Source organism: Lycorma delicatula, chromosome 11, assembly GCF_047948215.1.
Source record: "Lycorma delicatula isolate Av1 chromosome 11, ASM4794821v1, whole genome shotgun sequence".
Lineage (NCBI taxonomy): Eukaryota > Metazoa > Arthropoda > Insecta > Hemiptera > Fulgoridae > Lycorma > Lycorma delicatula.
Window position 1 is genome coordinate 77,869,587 of NC_134465.1, and position 26,281 is coordinate 77,895,867.

General features: G+C 32.0%; 2 protein-coding genes across 17 annotated transcripts in view; one reads left to right on the top strand and one right to left on the bottom strand.

The window, feature by feature from the left end:
* LOC142332121 (putative cytochrome P450 6a14) overlaps nucleotides 1–26,281 on the top strand; it is a 622,045-nt gene that overhangs the window by 248,832 nt on the left and 346,932 nt on the right. The gene's annotated exons all lie outside the window — the stretch shown is intronic.
* The window catches only part of Mip (Myoinhibiting peptide precursor), a 439,825-nt gene that overhangs the window by 219,480 nt on the left and 194,064 nt on the right, over nucleotides 1–26,281 (bottom strand). The window lies entirely within an intron of this gene.

Consider the following 26,281-nt stretch of genomic DNA (forward strand, 5'->3'; position numbering starts at 1 on the left):
AAGTTCCAAAAAAATGGGAATTTCGATGTTTTTGTCATTCTGAGTCGACCGTCTCGGAACCCATCTAGAAAAAGTTTTCCATAATGCGCCTAATCACGGATAATTGAAGGGACAGTCCGATACGTGTACTACTAATTTTTCCCAATTTCTCAAACTTTTATCCGTCTGTTCCTAGGAATAAGATCATTACTGCGATATTGGAAAGCATCAGTAGAAGCTTTACCGGTTTTCCACTGTGATGAAAATCGGGAAAATTTGGTCCATCCGTTTCAAACTGTTCAATCCCCTTATAAAGATTTGCACAGTTAATACAGTTTGTACTGTTTCAACATACGCAAGTGAAATTTGACCGGTTTCATATACTCAGAAAATAAAAATGTTATTGGAGCACGCTGTTCCCCGGATCACGTCTTACTCGGAACCGATATTCTGAAATAAACAAAGGATACCTCTTTTAATAATGGAAAATTCTTATCGAACAGCTTATGATTTCTGTCAGGAGAGTGCGAATTTGAATGTAACAGAGTTTCAGTTTATTCTATTATTAGAATAGAATTCTAGTAATATTTATTACTAGAAAAATATTTATATTTCATTTCATTAATAAAAAAATTAATAAATTTATATATTAATAAATATATTTTATTTTATTTTAATTTAATTTAATATTTATATTTATTTTAGTTATTTTGTTTCAGTTTATTTCAGGGCGTGCCTACGACACGCCTCCGTAGCTAGGCCCTCCGGGTGGATTGCCCTGGCGGGTGGCATCTCAGAATGGTATTATTAGGTGACCAAAATCGATTACATCTTGTATAAAAATACTTTTTTTTGAACGATCAAAATTGATATACGAAAGTTAAATTAGAAATTTAACTCTAGAAATTAATTCTAACGAATCGGGATTTTCCGCTACTGATCGGTGTACTCCGGCGCCTACTTTTTGGTTATAGTCCATTATTTTATGAAGAAAAATAAACGCGTAAATAAATCAGAAATATGTAAAAAAAAATTGTTAAATCACCATTCTTAAATTAAACGCATTAAAAAGTAAAAAATAATTTTAGGATGGTATCTCAGAATGGATTTGACAACAAGCGTTGATGGTGATGTTTAAGTTTATGTGAAAGTCGTAGCTTCAAAAAAGTTTGATGTTTTTGTCAATTTGTGCTTCCTTGTACGAAATAAAGGAAGTATTGTGATCGCGAAAAATTTCAGTTTTCAGATTTCAACGGAAATATCTATTTTGACCATCCCTCAATCCATTTTGACTAGTTTCGGTGTGGCGTGTGTACCTACGTATGTATCTCGCATAACTCAAAAACGATTACCCGTAGGATGTCGAAATTTTGGATTTAGAACTGCTGTAACATCTAGTTGTACACCTCCCCTTTTGATTGCGATCGACTGAACTTAAAGTGTCCAAAAAAGCCCAAAATCCAAAACATTTGGATTTTGGATTTTTTCTTAACTGCAGTAATAAGCGCTTATTGAGAGCTTTTCAACGACATATCGTAAGTGGTACTTATTTGGTTTCACAATTGTAGTTAAATAAAATTTAATTAATGAAATATCTGGATCTTACAAGGGGAAGGCACATCAGTTAGAATCCGACTTCATCTCCTTTTTTTAAATTTTTTTTTAATATAAATATATTGATTTATTAATAATTATTAATCGTAAAAAAAAAATTACGATAAATAATAATTCAATAATAACAATAAAAAATAGTATGAAAAAATATCAGAAGTTATTAATGAAATAAAATTCTACATACTTTTTATTTTTTTAAAAATGTGTATATGTAATTTAATAGGCGTACAAGGAAGTTATGGGTTTTCTGCATGAAATTGTTTCACATGCGTGATGAATGGCTTAGACCCATTCTGGGAGTTTACCCAGCAACTGGCTTCATCCCTATACTTGATATTAAACTGTTTCCTCTTTTCTATCACCTAAGGCGACGATCCAAGTGTAGGTCACCCGATCCGTGTAAGGGATGTCTTTCAGGTGGACTCGTGGACAATCACCCCTTTTCATAGTAAATTTCACACGGCTCGAATTGTTCTGATTATAACAACGATATTATTTAACGCGATATTTTATTAACAACAGATATGAATTGTGTTGCAAGATTGGTAATATTTGATTCAAGTCGCAAAAATTACGTAATAGTTAGTAAATAATAACTAAAAGAATTAAAATAAATTTTGAAATTTATTTTAAAAATCATTTAATTATTTGGAATTTAGAAGAAAATGTTCAAATATATTATTTCTGATTTTGTAACAGTTAAAAACAATTTTTAAAATATTTATAACTTAATTTTTTCCTAGTAAATTTTTTTAAATATAAAACTATTTTTTTTTTTTTTTCTTAGAAGAATTAAATCTTAAAAATCATTTTATTTAACTGCAGTATAAAATTTCATGAAAGAAGTTGCATGTCATGCAGTTGAGACAGATGTTATTATCACACACTTTTTTTTTATCTACTATATATTTTTTTTATTTTGTACGTAAAAGTAGTGTGTAGTTTAGCTACCATACATTTTTTCAATGTTAGGTAATGTTGTTGTACTAACCCAACTATTTAAACAATTCAGGGTTTTTTTTTATCTCTTCTACCCTTTTCTTTTCTTTATTTTATATTTTTAAGAGCTTTTTATCATGCGAAGTCTTCATCTTTTTTGTTGTCCTTCCTTTGCTAAACTTGTCATTATGTGCGATAGTTCAAACAATGTGTTGATATAACTAACCTTACTGAACGAACGTAGAGTGTGTAATAACCGTTCTCTTTGTTCTTGACAAGATTCATCCGTTTATGTTTTTTTTTTTTTTGTTTATTTTATCTTTCTCGTGTATCATTATCAATTCTTTATATTCTTATCCTTTTACTCTTTTATTTTTTTCTACTTAAAATCTTTGTAGCTCATTTTTTGTTCGATAGAGTAAAGAAATTCATCTTAAATATGAGCTTTAAAAAAATGTTCATATATCATATTTAATGCATAGAGGTAGTTATTTATATCATCTTTATAATTTTTGTATGTTAGAAAGGAAATAAAAAGGTCTGTAGTAATTATAAAGGGATTACTGTCTCTTTATAATTTAATCTAAATAAATAAATAATTTAATATAAATTATAGAGGGTGTGTATAATTTTCACAAGATTAAGTACCTGGAACGCTTATTTCTGAGGATGGAGGGTATGAGGTTGACATCAGAGAGAGGATCGGTGAGGAAAGATTGCCGATTCGGAAAGCGGATAGCTTACCTTGGTCATCAAAGGTAAGACTCACAATTAAACAGATGATGTATAATGAATGAGGTACTGAAGTTACTGCGACTTACGATTCAAGGTGCTGGCAGGTGAGCAAAAGAAATAGGAAGCGTTTGTTGGAGGGTTTGGAAACGGGTTTTTTCGGTACAGCGTGCCGACTTTAAAAAATGGACCGAATAAGGAATGAGATAATTTGAAATAGGTTAAAAAAGACGACTTGCAGAATTAAAAGAATAAAAGAAAGACAGCTAATTTGGTATGGACACGTTCAACGAATGAGTGAGAAGAGGCGGCCAAAACGGGCGCTAGATTATTGTCTTGGAGCAAGAAGGGGTAGACCAAGAAAGACGTAGCAAGAAGGAGTTCACAGGGTGATGAAAGACAGAGGAATGCGGAGGGTAATTGGATGCACACAAAGTATGGAGGTGCGGGATGCGAAGCAATCTATAGGAACCCCGCTCAAGTTAAAGAATAATTTTTGTACTACAGTACATTATATTAAATTTCACTGATCAAATTTGTACGAATCCTTCAATTTTATAAAATTTTTAATTATAAAGAATGACATTTCAAAAATATTCTTGTAGCGGTGCCGTTCCCGGGTCCTTTACTATAAAGTCCCGCATTTTGGAAACAGCATCTCTTGATATAAAAACGATTCAAATATATTCGCAGGAAGATCCATGACGATGGTGAATTGTAATTATTACAACGATGACAACGATAGTACAAAACTGCTCGAATAAGTACGATACACCGCTATTTATATAATTTAAAAATAAATATGGAACGATCTAAATAATAATACCCGCAGAACGATGATGAAATCAGACACGTAAGAACAAACTTGCTACTAAGTCCAAATTTATAATCATAATTGCACCGACCTCTTGTTGGAGGTTATCTTAAACTTAGACGGGGATGAACATGGCACTCGAGTTATAAATTTCATTAATACAATCTTTTATACGTATAGAAATAACTCACCACAAAAAAGGATGGTGTGTGTGATTGTTACTTCCTCGTACGAAGTAAAGAAAGTATTGTTATCGCGAAAAATTTCGGTTTTCAGATTACAACGGAAATATCCATTTTGACCATTCCTGAATTCATTTTACTAGTTTCGGTGTGACGTCTGTACATACATATGTATCTCGTATAACTCAAAAACGATTAGCCGTAAGATGTTGAAATTTTGGATTTAGGACTGTTGTAACATCAAGTTTTGCACCTCCCCTTTTTATGACAATCGACTGGACCAAAAGCGTCCAAAAAAAACCCAAAATCCAAAACATTTGGATTTTTGCAGTAATAAGCCCTCATTGAGAGCTTTTCAACGATATATCATAAGCGGTACTTATTTTCACAGGTTCCAGAGTTATAGCCAAATAAGTTTAATTAATGAAATATCTGGATCTTACAAGGGGAAGGAACATCGGTTCGAATCAGACTTCATCTCCTTTTTTTAACATTTTTTTTTAATTTAAATATATTGATTTATTAATAATTAACCTTTGACTGTAAAAAATTTTTACGATAAATAATAATTCAATAAAAACAATAAAAAATAAAAAAATATCAAAAGTTATTAATGAAATAAAAGTTTATGTACTTTTCATTAAAAAAAAAAAAAAAAAATTGTGTATATGTAATTTAACAGGCGAACAAAAAAGTTATGTAGTGTACAAGTCAGATTTTTTTTTTTTTTGATGTGCTCTCATTTTTATTTTAGCTTCTATTGGAACAGAGCGGACCAATAGTGGCGCGCTGGACGGCGACGCGCAGCGCACGAACGATTCTTTCGTTCGAACGATTTATGTTTTATGATGCGAACGATTTTTATAAAATTATATTTGCGATTTGGGGATAAAAAAGGAAAACATTTGGGTTAGGGCTGTGTTAATAAATCACAACCCAAGAAACAGCTAAAAAAGTTCAGGATTTAGAAACTTTTTGTTGTTGTTAGTACGCTAAATTTAGTTACAATCGGCAAAAACATTTAACAAAATCATGTGTAATGAAACATAAACAGTGTAACATTTATGTGGCGAGCCGTAGGGTCGCCTTTCTTCTAGTAACTGTAATATAAATCGTGGGATAATGACGTTCGACAGTCTGAGTAGAGTTTAAGGAGGACGACGTAATGTTTTTAATATAAAATATTTGATTAAAAATAAACAGTTATTTAATTTATTAATATTTAAATACAAAAATAATAAGAAGAAAGTGATAAAAATAGAAGGCTTTATAAAAAAAGAAATAATTTCAGTATTATACAATTTAATAGAATGACAAATGCCAAGGCCACGTTTAATCGGGTTCTGACAAAAGATGGAAAGGGACGAACGCCTAAAGCTTGTCGGAAACAAAAAATTTAGAACGCATTAGAAGGAAAGAACTAGACAGCGATTCATTACGAGAGAGAATGAGATGGCGTGTGGAGTGGAATAAACAATTTATTGTGTTGAAGTGACTCTCTTTAGAAAAATAAGAAAATTATAAAAGTTTGTTAACAATAGAAAAGAATAATTTAAAGAAATGTAACAATAAAATCAACTTAAAAACTCGCTAAAAAAAGTACTGTTCCGTACTTCTCTTGACTTCATTTTTTAGTCTGCACCAACTTACAAGCAAACCGTTACCAAGAAGTGGCTAATAACCGTAATTGTTATTATTATTATTAAAAAAAAATTATTGTTATTTTAACGTATTTTAGATGGTCTTTTATCACGATAAAAATAGCCGTTAGCATTTAACGTAAAGGCACAAAGTATCTGGATAAAAAAAAGGAAAAGGAATAAAAAGGTTATTGGTGCCAAGAGAAAGATTATCCTCTTAATAAATTGTATTTCAAAATACTATAAATGCCGTATCTTCAAACAATGCAGCCCGTTATCTTAAAAAATACCCGCTATTAAAAAATGGTGACAAATTAATAAAATATATTATCTTTATGCTCTCTATATTAAAATATGATACTGCGTTTGAAAAATTGTTCTACTTACGTTATTCGCTAAAATATACTTCCAGTTCAAAATGAAAAAAAAAATTATTCGATAAAAAAATTTATAACTTCCCTATTTTCCTGAAATATATTAAAAAAATCTGACGACAGCAGCGGGTTGTTTCTGACGCACGTCCTACACACACAGCTTAATTGCAAATATTTATCATTTTATTTAAATATAATATTTTTTCGTTTAATTCAACGATTCTAACGTATTTTATTCTCGCGGGTGTGGCGGTACTAGCGGCGGCGGTCGGTACTAACTAATCTGATATAATTTCACAACTTATATAGAACAAATTTCACTTTTACGGTTGGGATCCCGGTGTAGTCGCGAGGCTTAGTGTACGGTATACCGTGCCGACCGGTATCGAGTTCGAGCCCTGGCCAGGCCAAGTTACTTTTTTACACCTTATATATTTTTAATTAATATTACTGCTTACCTGTGACATCACAATATAGCAATAGTTTAGAGCATTTTTTGGAGTGGGGGGTGCGATTTTTCAAGAAAAATATAACCTTAATTAGGCAAAATATCGAGATGCTGAAGGTGATCTCGCTCTACAGCCTCACACCTTGAACTTTTAAGTTGAAAATTTCATGGCATCAATGCCATTAGATATAAAAATAATCTGACCGTGTTCGGTCAAAATCGGTCCAGTAGTTCTTGAGATATAAGGTGATTTAGAGGACAACATCGAACACAGGTACATACGAACATTAACATTCGGAAACTTTCCATCCGGTTTATTGAGTTTCTCAGGTATCAAGATCCGATGAATCCCGCATATGTCAAAATTGGACCGGTTACAATACTTTCCCTTTTTGAGTTATAGCTCTGATATAGCGCTATCTAGACGGGAAAGTAAAAGTAATGATTCATAACTTAATTAAAAAAAAAAGAAAGTTAATTACTTAAAACAACTATTGGAATAAATGAAAGTTTACCGCTGTACTCAGTCCAACTGTTATGAGAAAATTTGTAGTTTAAATGCAGAGTAAAGTTCACGAAGTGAATCATAATTTTTGTGTAATAAAGTTCTTATTAACATCATGCCCACCGGGCTAGTCTAGCGGTTAACTCGTCACAAATCAATTGTTTAACAGTTAATTTTTCGAAGTCGAAGGATGTGAGGTTCAAATCCAAATAAAAATTGATTGCTTTTATACGAATTTGAATATTACATACTGGATACCGTGTACCTTGATGGTTGGGCTTCAATTAATCACACATCTCAGGAACGGTTGGCCTGAATCTGTACAAGACTATATCTCACTTATATGTAACACACATCATCCTCATCGTATTTCTTCGCGGAGAGGGGTTGTTTAATGTTCGCTAGTTAAACAGATTTTAACGTACACATTAGAAAAATAAATAATTAAAAGTTCTAGTTAACATTATCTTTCTTATGAAGTTATTTTTGGCGAAGGAGGTCTACCAATTTACTCATCATTTGTAGTGCAAGATTTTCAAAACCTTTTTGTTGTCTCTTAGTTTTCACAAAAGATGGGTTTATAAAAATTTTATTTGATTTCTACTGATTATAATTACGTCAATTTTCTCAGAATTAAATTCTCAAAAAAAAATTTAAGTCTTATTTGATTATTTTTAATTTAGTTGAGTAAATTTATGGAAAATTTAAAAAAATAAGAAGCTTTCGACTTCAGTTATCTGGGCTTTATTACAAATTTTACTCGTGGAATATCCTGAAATTCTTACCGTGTTTCGTGAGTCTATTTGTAATATAACTGTGGTTTCAAGATGTAAAACACTTTCATGAGATGTATGAAATATGGTAAAAATTTCCTGAAAAGCCAGGAATGCAGAGTCCGGCATATAAATCTGACGATTTTTTAGTAATCGTTATGTTGACACCACTGTCAATGAGAAGTCCGGAATGTTGTACATAGACAGGTCTATTCACGCTATTTCAGTAGCCAGTATGTCGTGGTCGGGTGAACAACGAGCGTTTGTGATCGAAGCCTACGTTAAAAATAACGATTCGGTTATTGTAACACAGCGTTTATTTCGCAGACATTTCAATTTAAATCGACACGCGTCTGTTCCTAGTAGGAATACGATATTACGGGTGAAGAATTTTAGGAACATATCGTCCGCTTTAAAAATGAAACCGACAGGACGAAAACGGACTGTGAGAACGCCTGAAAACATTAACGCTGTAAGTTTAGCTGTTACGCGGTCTCAACGACGTTCGGCAGCGAGACGTGCTGCTGCGCTAGCCATTTCTGATCGAAGTTTACGACGAATTTTTCATGCCGACCTGAAATTCTATCCGTATAAGATGATGTTAGTGTAGCGACTTAATGCAAGTGATCGGGCGTATCGCTAAGCAGCTTGCGAGGTCATCCTTGAAAATGTCCAACAGGATGCCGTTATTCTTTTAAGTGACGAGGCGCATTTTCATCTGTCAGGATTTGAGAATAAACAAAATGACCGTTATTGGGCTTCGCATAATCCACGGCAAATTCTTGAAAAACCACTTCACAGTCGATATGTTACAGTGCGGTGTGCGGTTTCAAAGTTCGACATAATCGGCCAATATTTTTTTGAGGAGTTAAATCGCAACATCTCATCGATACGTAAACATTTTGAATGAATTTATGCGACCGAAACCGAATGACTTTCAAGGACATGAAATTTGGTTTCAACAGGACGGTTCCACCGCCGGTACGGCGAGAATCGCAATGGATGTTCTGCGAGAACCTTTCCTTTCCATTTCCTGACCTTTGATTTCCCGATTTGGCGACATTCCTTAGCCAGCGCGTTCACCTGATCTGGCTGTTTTTGATTTTTTTTCTGTGGGACCACAGTCAATTGCAAAACTCAAGGAAGCCATTCAACGAGAAACTGAAGCTGTTCAATAAGTGATGATTGAGCGAGCAATGACACATTTTAGAATCAGGTTAAGTGAGTGTGTGAGGAGTAATGGAAAACATTTGGACGGCATAATATTCAAATTAAAAAAAATCTACGTAAATAATTTACTATAAATTGCAAAAATTGATCTTAATTTGATATATTAAATGTTTTAATAGTACGAAACCCAGTTTAATTATTATCACTCAAAAATCATCAGGTTTATATGCCGGACTCACTGAAAACGGGAAGTATTTCAGGATGTTCTACAAATAAAAATAAAAAATAAAAAATTCATAAAAACATCGTTTTGAAAAACGCTTCGTTTTTTAATTTTATTTTGCAAAAAATCTCGTCCTGATTTTTTTTTACTTCATCTACTTCAAAAGGTAAAATTAAGTAAAATTAGGAGTAAATTTGCTGTTCTCAAATGGGTTGTGACCTAAAAAATTGAATTTTCGTACAAATATGTACATGTGAATTTACATACATATATCAGGTTGTTGGTCCACTTGTGAGACCACATATGCACCATTTTTTCGATGAATTTTTCTCATTTTCTGGCAATAACATAATCCCGATGCTTTAGAACTTCTATGGTTTGTGGTTGAAAAATTGTGACTCGTGGTTTACAGAGGCTTCTTTTGAAACTAGCTTAAAACCACACAGAGATTTCTACGGAGACCGAAGCAAATGATAGTCTGACGGTGCCAGGTCCGGGCTATACGTGGATGCATTGAAACCTCCCGGTCAAGTTCTCTCAGTCTGACTAGTCGTTGAAGATATATGCGGTCTGGCGTTGTCAGCGTGATAAACGATATTCTTCTTGTTCACCGTTTCAGGCCGTTTGTTTTGAATCGGTAGGTACAGTCGTGTTAATCATGGAAAGTGTAGGTCTTAGTTTATCGTTCTGCCTGGTAGAAACAGCTAGTGATGTACGATGATCTTCCGATTCCATCAAACGCACAGCATAAGCTTCCTGAGCGTCAGTGTGGGTTTGCCACAGACCGTGGAACTTCTTGTCGATTCGACCGCGATCTTTTTCGCACATTATTGTCGGAGACATCCGGTTTTCATAACTCGCGATAAACTATTTCAGAAACGGCTCGATTTCGTTACCTTTGAGTAGAGATTGCAGGTAAAAATTCGATCGAGTAAATTTTTCTGAGTGGCACCTTTTTGTAGCCGGCTTTCTCCAAACGGTTTAACACTTTGGTGACGGATGTTTAGGTCATTGGCGATATCATGACTGCTTATAAGAGCCGGTATTCCTCGACTTTTGCCAGAATACACTAACGCTTTCTCGTGCGCTAAAGGCTCACTACATTTTAAACTACATATCATTTACACAAACAAAAAAATATCTAAACACACGCACATATTTTCGACCTAAAAATTTCCGTAAAACAAGATCCCAAAAAATGCATTATTTAATAATCTTTAAGAAATTGCTTTTTATATACAAAAAATTGATGATCCCAGAACACAATTGTATAGGTTTGACGTACAATAACTTTGTTAAATTGCCGATAAATAAAATTTAAAAGAATTTAATTCTAAGAAAATTTGTTTAAGAATGAAAGAAATTTGACTTTTATTAGAAACAAAACAGCCCGAAAATATTAATTTTAATTCTAAACCTAAATAACAATTATTTTAGTATTATTTATTATTATTATTTTGAATAATAATAATAATAATATATTGTTTCTAGATATTTTCTAATATTATAATAATTCTTGTTTTGGTTTAAAATTACGTTACAGTATTATTCTGCTCTACTTTTCAGGATGTTTTAATGATACACTCTGTATATAACTTGCATCACATCATTCACTTCTTCATCCGAATTGGATGTTGAATAAATAAATAAATAAATAAATAAATAAATGTATATATATACTACTCGGAATATATATATATATATATATATACATTTCTGAATAACCGAAATCTGTTAGATCGAGAGTGTACCGGATGCATGCAAAAATTAGTCTTCAACTTAGTAACAAGTACCTTGTTTGAATTTTGAAAATCGGAGGATTGTTTTCAGAGATATAAGTGTACCCGATTGCACCTCCCAAATCTGCGCCCCAGGAGCACCCCGTTTGTTACCATTTGATGGTTATGATCGGTCTACCCTCTGACGAGGGGCTCGCATACTACACCACTCTAGCTCACACGCAGTCCCCACGTGAAGCCCATTATCGTTAAACAATTTTTTTTTTAATTTATTTAATATTATTTTATTTAACGTAAATTTAATTCTGTTATTTTTGTAATAGTATTATTCATTCGATCGATTCGAATTATGCAGTACAAACCAGCGCGCACAGTGATAGGGACTCACAGTTCATTAATTCAATTGATTAAAGTTTAAAGTTTGATATATATAATTTTTCGAGATAAAAATATTTAAAAACTTCTCAGTTATGACAAGAAACACGGTTAAAAATTTAGTTGTGATTAATCGAATATTTTTTTTGTATATCCCTAACAAACAAAAATCCTCTTCGTTTTTACGTAATAGTATAGATATATTTTTTAAATCTATTTCCATAATTTAGTTAAATATATTTTTTTAAATTTATTTTTGGATAACATATATTACCCATATTATTTATTAATTACGAATTAACTATATATAAATATGAAAATTAAATCGATCGTATACTTTGCCCTAATACTGATTAACAAAATCTATTAAGTTGTATATTACAACGTGAAAACCACACGTATAAAATGTTATACGAGTACACGACATACGCACTGTGATATATTAAGTTCTCGCGAGTTATTTATGTAAATTATTATTTACACATATGTAAGAAGTAATAAAACCTCGAGCTTATCGCCTGAGGCTTACTTAACCTTTACTCTGACGTCAACATCTTTCAGACTTCATGTTCATATTTAAATAAATATGGAAGATATTCATTTTATTTTATAAATTTCTGTGTGTGTGTGTGTGTGTGTGTTACACAGATATAGATGATAGATAAGGGACGGATTGAAGGGTTAAGAAGTAGAGACTTAGTAAATATTTGTAGCAATATAACGGTGAATCACACGAGAGGAGGAGTTGTAAGGATGTGGAAGAGGGAGAGGAAGAAAAATAGGAGGATAAGGATTTTAATCCTGCATAGCTCGATTCAATTTAATGTTTTATTCTTTCCTTTAACAACGTGTTTTATTCTCTTGAAATTTATGAGAAAATCCTTCCTTATTAATTCATGATTCCTTTCACCTTCTCATACATTTAATTATTAAATACCACGGGTGGTATTTAAACTTATTCACCGCATCCCTCTTTTTAATTTTTGTAAATTTGAAATATGATTTTAAGTAAATACTGAAACGAAAGGAAATCTCATGAACAAGAAATTTGTTATTGATGTTTTTATACATTTATTATTATTATTTTTACAATAATACAAGTAATAAACATAATAGTGTGTTGTATTATTTTAATAAAAAATATATTTACAAAAGAAACCAAACTATTGTTAAATACATTTTTACTTTCCCGACTATAACTGTAAATGCTGTTACAGCAGTTACAACGGGAAAGTATTAGATAAAAAAAAATCTAAAAATAGGTCTTTACGAGTTCCGATAAATATCCCAGAAATGCAATAGACACAAATTACGGCAAAATTAAGATCGCGGACCGTTTTAAATATCTTGGTGAAACGATTAGAAGAAACGGAACAGATAAACTAGCGATTAACACAAAGAAACACTAATAAGAACGGCTAAACTTTTACGCAAAAAATATTTACAATAAAAAGAACCTTTGTAAAAATACGAAATTTATGCATTATAGCGCAATTGTAAGACCGGTCATCTAGTACAGTATGCACCTATAAATATAACTGGAATAGAAAATCTACTCGAGATAGAGAGAAGAATTTTAAGACGTATTGTTCAAAAAGAAGGCCACAGACTGAGAACAAATAAAGAGATATACGATAAAATTGAAGACTTGGAAATAACAATAAGAAAACGACGACTAAAATTCTACGGACACACGGTCCGAATAACCTATCGTGGCTAAAGAAACAGATCTTCGATAAACTATGGAGCTACAAAAGTTAAGACGGCTATGTTAAACAGATGAAAGAAGAGCTCAAGATGTTACAGAAAACGAGTGTCTGTATCGATAAGAATACAGAAAGGTAATTTTTAAATTAAAGGTTCCTGTCGGTAAAAAGAAAAAACTCAACAGAGAAAAATGAAGTGAAGAAAGAAGAAGCTAAACAATTCGAAAACAAATCGCCGGCCTCCGTAGCGCGAGTGGTAGCGTCTCGGCTTTTCACCTGGAGGTCCCGGGTTCGAATCCCGGTCAGGCATGGCATTTTCACACGCGCTATATATCATTCATCTCATCCTCCGAAGCGATACTTGACTGTTGATCCGGAGGTTAAACAAAAAAATAAATAAATAATTAAAATAAACAAGTTAAACGATTGGAAATAATGAAGAATGTCTCGAAGAAAAAGAAAGAAACTACATGAAGTGATATTTGCACGGTCGTTGAAGGCCTAAACGCGGAGATAGAATATATAAATAAAACTTTTTATCCTTATAATTTTATGGAAGTTTTAATATAGTTTAAATAAAATGTAAACTGTAGTTATAAAATTAAAAAAGAAAGAGATAATGAAAAGAGAGTTCTGTTTTATATGTATATATGTAAATTGAAATTTAAACTGATACAATATAATACTAATCGGAAATTAATTATAATATGAACCAATAATACGCAAATAATTAATTAAATTTAATTAAACCGATAATTACAATAATAACCTATTATGAGTTTTAAGAGGATAATGTAACAGCTGAGCAAAGTTACGTAACACCAATTAAAATACGAAATATGAGATTATTGTCTACAATCAATTCTGTAATTTCTATACAGAATATCAGATGAATAGCGTTAAAAAGAGACGTAAGTAATGTTTGGATAAGCTTTACTAATGAAAATAATTTAAAAGGAAGTTTATATAATAAGTATTGGTCCTGAAACCAATTGTTTTTTAGTTAAATCTACCAAAATACTTCGTACTGATTTTTTCTACCGCGGTAAAAAAAAAATTATTCTTAAAGTTTTGGGACATAAATTACGGAGATATTGGCCAAACTTATGGGACTGATTCAGGACATTAAAATAAAAAAAAAAAAAGCTGACAACACAGTTGTAGGGCTTTCACGTCACGACAACTGTGGGTTGTTTTAGATTCGCGGCTTGCACACACACATACACGCAACTTAATTAAAAATATTTATCGTTTCATTTAAATATAATTTTGTTTACTTAATTCAATGATTCTGTATAAAGCGCGCGCGCATACCGTATTTAAGTACTAGCGATTACGGTCGGCACTAAGTAAACTAATGTAATTCCACAACTTACACAATAGATTTCGCTTTTACTGTCAGCAACCGGTGTAGCCTCGAGGCTTAACGCACCAGGTATCGAGTCGACCGGGCGATGAGACCCGGCCAGCCGCGTTACTTTTTTATACTTTAAATATTATTCATTTATTTAATTCTACCGGTCACCTGTGACGCCACAACATAGCAGTTTAGGGCATTTTTGGGGTGGAGGTGTGATTTTGCTAAAGTTTTTTTTTCAAATTGTTATTTTTTAATCGTTAACAAATGCGCCTAAAAAAAATATGATCTTTAGGCGAAATCTCGAGATACTGAGGGTGACCTTGCCGTACAGTCTCACCCTCTTGACCTTTTAAGTTGAAAATTTAATGGCATGAATGCCCCTTACATAGAAGTAATATGAATAAGTTTTGTCAAAATCGTCCAGTAGTTCTAAAGATATAACGTGATTTAGGGCCAACACCGAACACACATACATACAAACAACAACATCCGGAAAACGGATGAAAATGGATTCATCCGGTTTTTAGGTTTCCTTAGGTGTCAAAACGTGAAGACGCGATGAAAACCGCGTATACCCAAATTAGACCGATTACAATACTTTCCCTTCTAGAGCTACAGCTTTGCTATCTAGACGGAAACGTAAAGTTCATGTGGACCATCCTATCCTGCATTACTTTTCTTCTAGTTACCGCTTTCTATTTTTTTCTTTTTTTTTCAATTAAACTTAAGAACGGATTCACATATTTTAATGAAATTTCACGTACAACTACCCGACACGATAATCTACAAAATAAATAAATTTGATAATTTAAGATAAAAAAATCGAACTGGCGGCAATTTAAATTTCTTAGTAATTATTACATCCGTAAATATTAGTTTTAGAGAACTAATGTTTAATAGATAAAATGCTAAGCCTTTTATTTTAAACATAATTATACAATATTTATTTATATCTGATGATAAACAGCTGATATATGGCTGAAAGTAATTCAAAAAATTATGGTTATCAGTTTAGTGCAATTTTCATATCGTTCACAAATTGAATTAAAAATAATTTCTATTATTAATAATAATAGAACAATAATTTCCAAGAAATTTTGAAAATCTCAAAGAAATATTTATAATGTTTTCTTTTTAAAAAAAAATAAGAATAAAAAATCGTTCGACAAGGATATTGAAATTAAACAGTAAATAAAAAAACAATCGGTTTTGTGTGTACCCTAATAATTCAAAAACTACTTAACCGATTTCCTGAAAATTTCACAATTTTTACTTCCTTGTATGAAATAAAGGAAGTATTGCAATCGCGAAAAATCTCTGTTTTTAGATTGCAACGGAAATATCATTTTGACCATCCCTGAATCCATTTTGACTGTTTTCGGCGTGACACCTGTACATATGTATATCGCATAACGATTAGCTGTAGAATATTGAAATTTTGGATTTAAGACTGTTGTAAGAACTAGTTGTGCACCTTCATTTTTATTGCAATCGACTGGACCGAAAGCATCCAAAAAAGCACTTCTGGATTTTGGACTTTTTCTTAACTGCAGTAATAAGTCCTCGTCGAGAGCTTTTCAACGATATATCATAAGCGGTACTTATTTTTGTTGGCTCCAGAATTATACCGAAATAAAATTTTAATTAATGAAATATTTGGATCTTACAAGGGGAAGGCACATCGGTACAAATCTGATTTCATCTCCTTTTTTTAACTTTTTTTTTTAATTTCAGTATATCGATTTATGAATAATTATTAACCTCTGATTGAAAAAATATTACAATAAATATTATTTCAATAAAAATAAGAATGAAAAAATATCAGAAGTTATTAATGAAATAAAATTTTACGAACTTTTCATTTTTTTAAAAATGTGTATATGTATTTAATAGGCGTACAAGGAAGTCATGTGGTGTTCACATCAGATTAATTTCTCGGTAATAAATTAAGATATCAAATCGGTTTTTAGTTATGTAATCTTCATTTGAATATTAATTTACAAATAAATTTCTAGATTTTTCGAAGTTCCACCTTCAAAACTGTGAGGAAGTTAAAAAAATTTGAACCATTATTGCAAATTTTCCCCAGTTCCGACTGTACTGAAAGAGACATTTACTTAGTTTGCGCTTGCAAATATTCCTCAGATAAATATCTAAAAATCCATTTTTAGGTTTTTTGAATTTCGTGTTTTTAAGGGGTGCGAAGGTATACGGCGCTGTGGCTTAACCCACACAGCCACTGCCACAGTAACTGTACGTGTTACCGGCAAGCTGCACTTGCCTCCGGTTACTTGACTAAAAAACATAAAATAAAATTAAAAATTGACCGTGAAGGGAAACGCAAGTAACTATATAACGCGGGCGAAGCCGCGACAGGGATGCTAGTGTATATTCATTTCATAAAATATATAGTTATAATTTGAAATCCGAATTACCATAACCGCTATGGACCATAATTTCTCTTGATTTTATAAATAATGAAAAAACTTATTCGAAAAAATGTAAAATTTAATTAAACGCTTCCATGGCTTGCCTAATACGAAAATATTTTTGTTCCGTTTAAAACTGAATTAAACGTTTTCCTCTTTAATGTAAAAAAAAAATAAAAGTAGAATTTTTGAATATTGCATTTATTTGATATTAGTTTATTTATAAACCTCAAAAAGTGTTTTGCTTTGCTTTGATTTCTTTTTTTATTTTCCCGACAAATATAGCTATAGGAGAATAGAATTAAAGGCGAAAGTATGGTAATCATGTCAAAAACGGGGTATTGGGATTTTGCAAATCTTTATGTTTTAGGGTCCAACTAGTTAAACAAAACACGTGTATATATTACGGTCGTGCGTACGAACATATGTAAGTATGTAGATTTTCTAATTAAAGTAACTTTAGCAGATCTCTTTTCTACATTACGTTTATAAATAATCCAAAAAGATGTTCAAAAACTCAATCCCCATCTCTTAAAATTAAAATATATCTTTTTTGTCTTTTCGTATTATCTCTCCTCGGTTTAAATATTTTTCAAAAACTTTTTTAAAGTTTATACTTATATAAAGCTATAAAGAAGATACGTACATTTTTTTTTTAATTATATATCCCGAACCTAAAATGAGGAAAAGTTTTTCAAAATTTTCTTTTCCCATTTTAGTCTTTATTAGGGGTGTTAGATTAAGAGAAAACTTTACTTTGTTAAGTACAAATTTATTAAGCTTAAAACATACGTATATGAATATTTTTAGGATATTTTTAAAAATAAATAAATATTTAAACTTTATTAAAATCTATTTCCATCTCCAAAAAAGTATATTTTCTGTTTTTATTTTTAAATTAAATTTTTTTAATTTTTATTATTAATAGCCGAAAACGTCATGCAATACGGAGCCGGCTGTTTTAGGCTTTGCGATAATTTTCTCGGGAACAATTGGAAATAAAATTCTTTGATCTGTTTTATTTCATTTTTAAAGTAATATATATATATTTATCCTACCTCTACTAAAGAGAACTTGTATGAATGTCAGCGTGTACGTCCCCCTTAGCTGAAATCATGCTTATATGATCAAACGTACTGCACATTAAAAAAATCATATGATTTTTTTTTTTCTTAAATGTTTATAGACAACAAGTAAGAAGAAGCACCACCAACAAATAAGAGCAAAAAGAAAGAACATGCTTACACGATCCCGTCAAAAATCGTAAGATTTTTTTCTTAAATGTTTATAAAAAATAAATAACAAGTTAATAATAATTCTAAAATAAATGAATAAATTTTACTACTGTAATTCATTCATTCAACATCGTAGCAGATCTTAAAACACAACTATTTTCGATACAAATAAATCGATATTGAAAATACTGTCAATTATCCGTTTAGAATCGTATATATGATTTTTTTTTTTGGTCTTAAACATACAGATAGACAAAACAGGTGGGCCAAATCAAATGGTAAACAATAAAGGCCAAAATTATAAGAAATAATAACGGTCAACATTAGAAAATGTTGAATCCTATAATCCATCCACCTTAGCGATTTATTGATTTTGAAGACAACTTCTCTTTTGTTATTGTATCAAGGAAGTTATTTTCGTATTACTATAATTTGTTCGTAAATTGAATGTAATATATAAATAAAAAATTAATAAATTTAATTTATATTTAAGCTTCCAGCTCTCGTATCGAGTGAATTTGCATATGGATATTTTGAAAATGTTAAGCCATCTTTGAAAGATTTTTTCCCTACATCCCCGAGACATCCAATTAAGTATACTCGGCTCGAGGACTTGTCCTTGCGACTCTAAGAGGGTCTCCCCGTTCACCGGCTATCAACCCGGCACAGTACGTCAGCCCCCGTTCCGGATCTTTTAACCGCCTGCCTCTAATCACCAACGGAAGAAACCAGGCCCGGCTATGCCGTTCCCGGCCTATCCGCCGGAAACCGGGTCTCGGTCTTTTCATTAATCCACACCTAACGGACCCCAGGAGTCCTCGCTCCATCACGGGCACCCACACACCAGGGCATGTGAGCCCTCAGGAACGGGGCTGTCCACCCTGCCCTGCTATAAACTAAAACCCTCAGTATCCCAGTCGTCTATTTTATTGTATATATATATATATATATATATATATATATATATATATATATATATATATATAATAAAATCATCGAGTTTTCCGGTTTCAAATCTATATCCGTAAAATTTCAATTAAACTTATTTTACCGCTCGGGCAGAAATCAGGAAAAAATATTTCTCTTGCCATAACTTGAAACAAAGCGTTTCTGGATACATATTTATGGAAACATTTCTATTTATATTATTCACATCGACTGTTTAAAAGCTGATTTTTGATAGGTTGAATTCTTAGTAAAAGTTAGTTGCATTTCTACGGATTTGAATACTAGACACTGGATACTAGTTTACTTTAGTGGTTAGGATTCAATTAATCGTACTTCTCTGGAACGATTTGCCCGAGTCTGTACAAGACTGCACCTCATTTACACGTCATACATATCATCCTCATCTCATTGAGCCGCGGGACTGATTGCTTATTGTTTACTGTTTGAACAGATTTTAAAATATTATTCTCACAAATCGGCTTCCAAATTATTGCTGTAAATTATTTTATAAATATAGAAAGCTAAAGTAAAATAGCATCATTAACAGAAATTTCAAACTTAAGTAACATATACATATATGTGTGTGTATTTTATGTAATATTTGATAGGAAATATACACTAATGTATGTTATTAAAATCACAAATTCATATATCAGAGATATATTATTTGGTGCACTACGTTTTAACTAACCGCTAATCGTATAGTTGAATTATTCAATAAAGCCTTCGGAATTAGTTAGTTTATAGATTGCTAATATTTGTAACGATTCATTTAATTTTGATTGAGTTACACATTGAAGAATATTTTATTTTTTAAAATTAAGTACTTACATATTAAGTATTTTTATATACATATAAATGGCGTCAGAAATGACATACTTCGGGTATGGATTAATATTATATGATTGACCTATGAAGACCTTTATACTGAAACTACTCAAAGTTATTAAATGCGATGCTATATGTTAGCGTTGTGTACATATTGTTTTCTGTTCGTCGGTCGATTCAGACTCGCGTATGTATATTATAACAGGTGAATATATTTCGACTACATTAGGCTTTGTTACACTTGTAATTTATGTACATTAACATTAGTTTCTGTATGCGTGTAGGCGTGTGTTTGTGTGTGTTTTTGTTTCATCAAGATATTGTAGCTGGAAATGTAAACTACGGGAATCGTTATGAAACCTAAGACCTCTGTTTGTTGTAGTTTTTGTCTCTATACCGTTATTATTATTATTATTATTTTCATAAGTAATTTATCCTCGCTGAAAAATCAAAACAAAACAATTATTAAATATAAATTTCCAATCCCTAACGAAAGAAATAAATTCAATTAAATTTTTAAAATGATAGTCGCTTTACAAATAAACTTCAAGAATTTTTCGGACATTACAATTACGGTATCTGCGTGAAGAATATAAGTTAATAAAAAAGATCGGCAACAATTAACCTTTGTCGACATAATTGTCCTCAAAATACATCTAATTGAGAAAATAATCTCCATTAGGAATCCGTTCGCTCTCTCGACCGTCTATTCAGGAGAGAAAATACCTTTCTAGATCTGCGAGTCAACTGGAAGATTCGCAGAGAATGGACTATCGTGGCTGGCTTCCTCCGTTTCCTCGCTCTGAGCAGAACGACTGAGGAGTATAAGTAGAGTAGCACCCCGCCTGGACAGTTGACTGGCCGGAGGTAAGCGTGTTGGCATCTAGCCGCTGTTAGTCACTAAAAGTAATGGTGATTATTGTTGAAATTTTAGCTGTCGACGAAACGACGACTGCACTGTCGAAGTTATGGGTGACCATGCAGCCGTGAGGTGTAGTGGCATCTTGACGATGGTAGTAAATGAAAATAAATGTCACGCATGACTCTGCGATGGAGCTGAGTGGGAGTAGGAGGTCTGTCTGCTTCTCCTTGGCAGATCAGACCGGAGTCCATAATGAATCAAGTCAGGAGTGTGAACTGGAGTTCACTAAAGGAACTCCTAAATAAATTTCGATGTTGCGAATAACATTTTTGGTGGTATGTTATTATTCAATTGCCTCGAATTTATGAGACATTTACACTTGACTAGTAAATGTATAACTAGGCGCGGTGCTCGTACTTCTGCGAACTCGGATGAGGCCTGCAGCGAAAGCAAAAGCTGAGTTTATTAATCAATTAATGTAAATGTCTACCGAGGCGTTTACATCAGTGGCATCCCAACGAGGCCTGGCTTGTTATTATGAGATGTAAAAAGTTAGAGGAAGAATGACGATGCCCGTTAAAGCCCTCCAAGGCTAGGAACGGGGGGTTCGTTGTGAAGTTTTCGACCTTAAATTGAGTGTAGCTGAAGATCATCTCAACCAATCTTCACTGAATTCTCATATGTATAAATTCAGGTATACTGCAACAGCTATCTAAATTTCATTTAAATTGATTTATTATTTTTGAGCCGTAAATTTTATACGTAGGTGTATATATATATATATATATATAATAATGCACCCGTTCATTTGAGATGTCTTAGCGATTTCAATAACTTTCATTCTTCTATTTTCTATCACCGTATCACGGGTTTTTCAATGTTCTCTAGTCATAATCTGAAAAGGCCATCGAAAAATTACATTTTAAGTGAATGGTATTTTCGTACTCCTCATATCTCAAAACATAAAGAAAATTCATTTTTACTCCCCGATCCTAACATGTAATGAAATTAATACCGTACTTTTCTTTGAAACGTCGATAAAAATCTGGGAGACACCACCGGTATATAAATTATTTGAAACTACAGTTTATTATAGAAAAAAGAGAAACTAATTTTAACAGACTAAAAATATAATTTATTTGACTTAAGTAAAAATTTCCTGATGTTACGTAATTCTTTTTTTAATTATTTTCAAATGTTGCTTTGTTTGTACGTCTTTTTTAAATCATATAATAGCTTGATATAGGCTATTTTCGTTAAATTAACAATAAATAAGTAAGTTTATATAGGTTAAGTTTAAGCTGAAGTTCCTTAAATTTCTGCTAAGACCGTTGTTTTAATCGGATGAAGTTTTAGTCGGATACATTCGTAATTCTGCTTTTGAGTCGATTAAGTATTGCGATTTGTAACTAATGGACGCAAACATTAATTTTGAAAGACAAAATCGGAACTGAAAAACTAATGCCGAGCCGAAAAATATTACAGCGATTCAATTTAATCGATTAGAACACTTTGCTAGCGGTTTATTACCGCTTCGAAATGTCCGGCGGAAAAAGTCGCCGAACGTTGTCGACGGCCTTTTGAGATTACGACTGCAAAAATTGTTGAAAAATCCATGATATGTTGATAGATAATGGAAGAATGAAAGTTATTGATATCGCTAAGACATCTCAAATGAACGATTTTATCATATTTTACACGAACGGGGAAAATTATCCGCAAGATAGGTGCCGCGTTTGCTCGCAATCAATTAAACGCGTGAACGAGTAAATTTTTTATAAGTACGCTTTGAAGCTATTAGAACACAATCAAGAGGAATTTTTGCACCGTTTTTGTAACTACAACCCTGAAACCGATGAACGAAATAGTGGGTTGCAAGCCGGGAAATAACTTTAAAAAAAGGAGAAAACTGTTACATCAGCACGAAAAGTCGCGCCTTTTGGAATACTCATGACATAATGTTTATCGACTTCCTAGAGAAAACAATTTTTTTTCCACAGTGTTTAATTTACAATCGATTCCAGTTTACAAGAACCGTACGTAAATTTGAATACAAAAAAAGATGAAATGCTTTGACGGAAGCGAAAGAACTATAGATGTATACGTCTGTACGCATATTCATACATAAATATATTAAATAACCGTAAATCAATACATATAAAGATTAGTTCAAAAAAGATCGATTAAAGTCCAAAGTTCAGAACATAAAAAACAAAGAAAATCACCAAAAAATAGTGTTATCAGTCGCATAAAGAATAACTAATGAACAAAGAGGGTTTACAGGGTTTTTCGCAAACCACGGAGCTTCTGTTATATTTCTCAGCTGTAGGACTTGGATGTTACTCTCATTTGTCGTGCCTCACAGTTGTATTCGATCGGTTCAAATCTGTTTCAGGACCGCTGAGTACAACAGTTGCTTGTTAGGTAATGGAAGTTACGACTGTTTGCTTAACAACCAGTAGATCTTCTTCATCCAATCTAACCAACTTAGTTTTCACGCGCGGAAGAAAATCGCTTTCTTGTAAATAAAACTTATTATTTTATGTTTGCGGATGGATATTTTCTAATTCTGTTGTTTATACTTTATAAACGATCAGCGTACCCCGTCGCGACTTCGTCCACAATATAGATGTAGCTTCACTGGCAATGCTTTTTTAATATAAACAATTTAAGATAAAAAATGTATTACAATCCCAAATCTAGCATCCGATCGCGGCTTCGCACGTCCTGTTTGGTTACTTGCGCTTCCCGTCACGATCAGAGGGTCATGGCTCGCTTCGCTCTCCTTTCCCGTTTCCCTTTCCTTCTCCTGTTTCTCTTTCCCGTTTCCATTTTCCCTTCCTCTTTCCTATTTTCTTTCTTCTATTTTTCCTTTCCATTTCCTTTTCCCCTTTTTCCCTTCTTCCCTTTTTACCCTCTTTCCTTTATCAATTTTTCCCTGTTCCCCTTTTCCGATTTTTCCCTTTTTCCCGTCTTCCCCGGTTTTCGATGAATTTCTGTATAGGTTCATTTTGCCGCTAAGCAGAAATCACGGTAACATTCTTTGTTATTCTTTATTTAAAAACAAAGCCTTTTCCGGACATATGTTTGTTATGAAGTTTTTTCATCATTTTCAACTGAAATACAGCTGTTTTACAGCTGAGAAATACAGCTGTAAAATTTAACTGCATTCTTCTGGAGCATTCTCTCACTCTTTCTGTCCTTCTGCGCGCGCACACGATGTATTAATATTACTTATTTGACAGATGTAATGAATTACTTCATTTCCGTGCTTTACCTACGCTCTTAATCTCAACCGAGATTAAGAGCGTCTTTTTGCGAGCGTCTTTTTTTTTTAAGAGCGTTTTTTGCGTCTGACATCTTCAATTATTTGCTTTATATATTCTAATTTTTTAATTCCATTTAAATTTAATTATTTGAAATTTAATTTGATATTATTTTATTTTATTTTAATTATATTTATTTAATCCCCTTCTCTTCCCGCATTTCCCTTTTACCTTTTTCGTTTTTTCCCTATTTCCATTTTCAGATTTTTCCGTTTCTCCCATCTTCTCCGCGCGTAAATCGGCCCAGTAGTTTTTTAGTCTGTAGCGGACACACATGTCGGAAACATTGTAATGGAATCGTAAAATATTTAGTATAGCGTAAGTTGCTTTTACGTCCAACAGATAGCGCTGTTAACACGAAATTTAGTTTTTTATCGATTTGTATCCCTTAAAATTAAAATTTTGCAAAATCCTTTCTTAGTGGAGGACTTTCTACTTAAAGATACGAAGGTACTTCGAAAATTTTAAGTCTCTGCCTATAATAATTTTGGTTGTACGTTGATTATGAATCGGTGAATCGGTCAGGACCTTCTCTTTTATATAAGAGATTAAGTATTTTGCCCTAAAATTAAATGTTACGGTATATTTTTAAATGTTGTAAAAATTAGGATTATTCTCAACAAGTATTTTAAATACGTCAGCAGACAAACGCTTAATGATAAATTAACTGATATTATAATCGTCTGATATATGCGGTATAACAATAATTTATAATGAATCGAAATTTTATTTATCGTAAAAATAAACAGGACAAATATTACAACTGAGGAAATGAGAGTCATCATATCAAGAAACAATATAGGTATATTTTTTGCTATATGTTTTACTAATTATTTACATATAAATCTGATATAACATATATAAATAAAAATAATTAAATCAAACTAAATTTACAAATGTAATAACGATCAAAATATTAGCTTTACACTGAGGTGTTAAAACCTCAAAAATTGTTTTCTACGATCCGATACTAACACCGCAGTAGAACTTATGAAGGTCCATTCTCTGTTATATAATAAAGCAAATGTTACGCTAAAAGTATACTAGAATGATACGAATTACGGTTGTCGCTTCCGTGGCAGAAACCATACAGATCGTTACGCCGCCTGATCGTTTCACCGATCAGAATGTAGATTTATTTCTAAACATGTCAAGTTCAATGTACTTTTGATAAACGCAAAAAAAATCATTAAAAATAAAAAAAATTAGTTAAATCAATTCAAAGACGACCTTTTAATGTTAATTTTAATATTTTTTTGTGTTATTAATTAACACTTCTATCGATATCGCCTCTCTTAAAACGAGTCGGAAACCCTTTAGAGTTTAATTTAATTATGTTTCTTCTTTGTAATTTGAATATTTTCACTTCCTTCTACGGAGTAAAGAAGGTACTGCGATCGCGAAAATTTCGGTTTTTTAGATTTCAATGGAAATATCCACTTTGACCATTTCTGAATCTATTTTGACTAGTTTCGGCATGACGTCGGTACGTATCTCGCATAACTCAAAAACGATTAGCCGTAGGATGTAGAAATTTTAGATTTAGGATTGTTGTAACTCTAGTCATGCACCTACCCCTTTTCATTGCAATAGACCGAACCAAAAGCGTCTAATAAAGTCCAAAATTCTAAAACATTTGGATTTTCGACTTTTTCTTAACTGCAATAATAAGCCCTCATCGAGAGCTTTACAACGATATATCGTAAGTGATAATTATTTTCATCGGTTCCACAGTTATAGCCAAATAAAATTTTAATTAATGAAATATTTGAATCTTACAAGGAGAATGTATATCGGTTCGAATCAGACTTCATCTCCTTTTTTTAATTTAAATATTTTGATTTAATTATTATCCTCTGATTGTAAAAGAAAATGAATATATCTAATTTAATAGGCGTACAAGGAAGTCGTGTGATGTCCAAATCAGATTTTTTATTCTTTGTCTAAATCTAAATTTAGATAATATAACAGTTGTGAATTTTCCCTTTCTTTATCATGCATTTTATATATATTTCCGCTCAGCTTTAATTTTTTTTTTTTGTTATCTACAACAATATTGTCCTTTCTGTTGATAATAATA